This window comes from Marmota marmota, unplaced genomic scaffold (genome assembly GCF_001458135.2).
Source record: "Marmota marmota marmota unplaced genomic scaffold, marMar, whole genome shotgun sequence".
NCBI classification, from domain to species: Eukaryota; Metazoa; Chordata; class Mammalia; order Rodentia; family Sciuridae; genus Marmota; species Marmota marmota.
In genome coordinates this window covers 558,753-562,555 of record NW_025999880.1, presented here as the reverse complement: position 1 = coordinate 562,555, position 3,803 = coordinate 558,753, and the positions used below count along the sequence as shown (strand labels likewise).

At 44.8% G+C, this 3,803-nt stretch overlaps 2 long non-coding RNA genes across 2 annotated transcripts in view; one reads left to right on the top strand and one right to left on the bottom strand.

Moving 5' to 3' along the window:
- LOC107150351 overlaps positions 1–2,672 on the bottom strand; it is a 23,296-nt gene extending 20,624 nt beyond the window's left edge. Inside the window, exon 1 of the long non-coding RNA XR_007342199.1 lies at positions 2,637–2,672. This is a non-coding gene — a long non-coding RNA (uncharacterized LOC107150351). The remainder of the gene's footprint in view (positions 1–2,636) is intronic.
- Positions 2,664–3,803, top strand: part of LOC125611959 — a 7,585-nt gene continuing 6,445 nt past the window's right edge. Inside the window, exons 1-2 of the long non-coding RNA XR_007342200.1 lie at positions 2,664–2,858; positions 2,891–3,591. This is a non-coding gene — a long non-coding RNA (uncharacterized LOC125611959). The remainder of the gene's footprint in view (positions 2,859–2,890; positions 3,592–3,803) is intronic.

Below are 3,803 nucleotides of genomic sequence, written 5' to 3'. Positions count from 1 at the left end.
GGTGGAGGATGGGAAAGGCAGTGGAGCACAACAGACACTAGGATGGCAATTTGTAAATCAATGGATGTGTAACTGATGTGATTCTGCAATCTGTGTATGGGGTGAAGGTGGGAGTTCATAACCCACTTGAATCAAAGTGTCAAATATGATATGCCAAGAAATTTGTAACGTTTTGAACAACCCACAATAAAAAATTAAAAAAATAAATAAATAAATGATATAAATAAATCTCCAATATGTTATTTTTATAAGCCTAAAATTACCATGCAACCTTTTGGAGAATACCAGCTTGATATAATGTTTTTTTTTTTAAAAAAAGCTTTTATCTTAAAGACTTATATACCTGGAAAATATGAACACATTTAATATACAAAGAAAAGTAATAGTAACACAATTACATTGATGTTTTTATATTAATCAAGTTTAGCTCTTAAAGAAATAACATATTACAATATTGCAAAATAACTGTTGTTGTTTAACCATAGTTGTATAATCCTTAATTCCTTCATGATTACTTGCTCAAAAAACTTACATATATAACCAACATACACAGACCTTCTTTATTATTTACTTAAACCTATGTAGCCAACGTACACAGGCCTTCTTTATCACTTGCTTAAACCCTCTTATTTACTTAATCACATAGACTCTCTTATCCAGAAACATCTTTTCCTTCTATTAAATCCATACTTAGAACCTTCTAATTTCTCTTTCTCATCTGTTAACTCCTTCTTTATTCACACTTTGAACCAATCCTTGTAAATTTCTGAATTTAGGCAAGTTATTCCATTTCAATAAGAGATATTTTGTTATTTGCAACACACAATTAATCACATCTGTTTACCCTTTCATGAAAACATAAACAATGTTTAAGCGTATAGAATTATACTGTTGTAGGGACGGACAAGGCAAGGCACCTAAGATAGCAGTGAAGATAGGGAAACAGTCTTATTTGGTTGCAGCCAGATTCAGAGGACACAGCTTCGTAATCAATTAATCCCCTGAACCCCAAGTTTAGGTAGTTCCATAATTTTGCACCCAGCATTTAAACGGAGAGGCTCAGAAGTTCACAGTCTGCAGAAGTTCACAAAAAGCAGGGTTTTTTTCCCTCTGTTCTGGGCAAGTTAACCCTTCAAGGACACCTGGGAAGGGGAGAACTTCTTTTTCTTTTTCTTTCCTCCCCCTGCCAGCTGTTACCATGGAGCCCAGTTAGTAACTCCCTTATCTTAGAAATGTAGTCATCTCTGTGAAGCCCAGCTCAAGGCCAGAGACCTTGTTTACATATTTTTGTGAAAAATTGGTAAGGGGGTGTCCAGCACCTGAAGTGCTGATTTTCCAGCCAGTGGCCAAGTAAAACAGGGCAATATGAAAAGAGGAAGTTTATCTACATTAAACTCTTTTGTAGAGATTCTTTTGCTGAAAGTCCTAAAATCAGCCATGGTGAAGATTTCTGGAGAAGGTCAGTTAAGACTTTTCTGTGGGCCTGGGTAGGGAGGGGGAAGAGGGGAAGGCGGCTGAGAGCAGCTTGGTGGATCTGAGAATGAGGAAGGAGATGTAAAAGAATAATGGGAAAGGGGTTTGGGAGTTTCCTAGCAAGGAAAACTTGAGCAGCAGAGCAGGTAGAGCAGAGGGGAAGATGGGAGTGAATATCCCAAAAAGCCTGTAAGGGACTTTAATTCTTAGTAACCTGTTTTCAGTGATGACAAAGCAAATTTAAAGGCCATTTTCACCAGATCTCTGATAGGGGTCCAAGGGCTCTCCTCAGCTCGTTTGAGCTTTTGGTTAGCTGGTAAGAGGACCTGGTGGGACCAGGTGTAGGCACTGACAGGAGAAGAGAGGAGTGAGTGAGTGGGTGGATTCCTTCAGTAACTGCTACCTCAGCAAGGGGGCAACGGTCTAAGGAAGGGTGGTGGTGTAGGTTTTTGATCTAGTACTTGGAGGGAGAAAGCAGGTTACTGAGGTGGGAGTGACAGCGGAGAGTCTGGGGCAGAAGGCTGAGGGTGAGGACCTATTGGAGCCAGGCGATAGGATGGAGGTTCATTAGCAGGGTCAAAAGTAGTGGATGAGTCCGGAGGAGGAGAAAGTTGGGGATCGGTGGTTGGGGGAGTTGGTTTGCAAGCCAAAAGAATTTGTAGAGGTTTGCAAGAGGTGCAGAGAGCAGGATTGGATCGGAGCAAGAAGAAAGTGATCTCTACCCATTTTTTCGAATGCTCACAGTAATTGTAGAGATCCCTTAGAATGGAGGGATCTAGGGACCCAAAAGGGGGCTATTTGTTTTGGTTGTCTAAGGGATAAGTGGGTGCCACAGTCTGTCTGGGCACAAAATAACCGAGCCACCACAAAAACTTGTAGATTCCAACAGCAACTCTTTATTCCCGAACTCTCACCGACACTCTACATGCACGTTCTGGGAAAAATACACTCCCTCCACCGGGCTCTGCATACCAATTCTCTCAGAACCCAATGGGAACTCAAGGAGCGGGCGCCTGAGGCAGTAGGATATGCCCTAATCCCAGCAGGATCCGCCCTAAACCTGGAGCCACCCTATTCCAGCAGGATCCACCCTAAACCCGGAGCCACTCTAATCCCTGAGCAGGGTCACCTTTCAACCCAAAAATGCCATGCGTCATTCCTACTTGGCTATGGCTCTCAGCAAGTGGGCCAGGCCTGGGTGCTATATTTGATCAATTTTTTGGGTTTGATGTCTGGTGTCAAGGAGAGGGTTTTGAGGTTATCTAAGAGGCATTGTAGGGGAGAGTCGACCGGCAGAGAGGACACATTACCTATGTCACAAAGGTAGTATAAGGAGGAGAAGAGGACGCAAACATAGTATAGGGGAGAAGGAAGGAGACGCAAAGGTAGTATAAGGGAGAGGGAAGGAGATGCAAAGATAGTATAAGAGAGGAGGAGGAAACTGATTTATTGGCAAAAGGGGCATCCCCACTAGAGCCAAAAATCAGGAGTGCCTTAGTGGCAGGTTCGAGCTGCAGAGATTGGTTGTCACCGAATCCTGATAGTCGAAGCTCTCGTCCTGGATGGAGCCGGAGCCGTGGGAGACCTTGGCCACGGCTTTTCGGGACCCCCTCCTGGAGAGGCCTGAGACTCCCAGGGCTGGAAAGAGGAGAAATAGAGAGACAGGGGAAGAGGGAGGAAGGGAAGGGTAAGCATCTCTCTAGCGGCCGAGTCTTGAAGGTGAGGACTAGGACTTTATGAGAGCCACCAAAACCATGAAGGTCTGGGTGGGGTGATGTTCAGTTCTCTTTCTTGTGTTCCTGGAGATTACACAGTCCTTTGAACGAGACCTACAAAGCCTATGCTGGTAAACTACCAGCTGGGAAGGGAAGGGAATAATTTTGAACCCAGGAGTCTAATCTGCCCTAGGAAGGAGTCCCTGAGGGCCACTGTGGCCTTGAAAGCTGTGGTGGGGTGCTCCCTCCCTGCAGGTGGGCAAAGAGGTTTGCCGGACAATCAATGGCCAAATCCTCCTGACACCACCATTGGGTTTAGGGCTCCAGGAAGGGGAAACTCACCAATCGAAGGCCGGTGGTGGATGGAGTTCTGGCTGTCCAGAAAATGGGTTCAGGCCGTCCGGTGAGTGGCACTTCTGAAAGAAGAGGGACCCAAAAGTGGGTTTAATCCCTCTCCCGGGTTTCGGCACCAATGAAAGAAAAGTGACCACAACACCCAGAGCAACCAAGAGATCTTTATTGCAGCAGTGCAACAGAGGAGAAAAGAAAGAGAGAGAGAGAGAGAGAGAGAGAGAGAGTGTGAGAGTTTAGAGAGAGCAGAGGACGGCAGTTAGG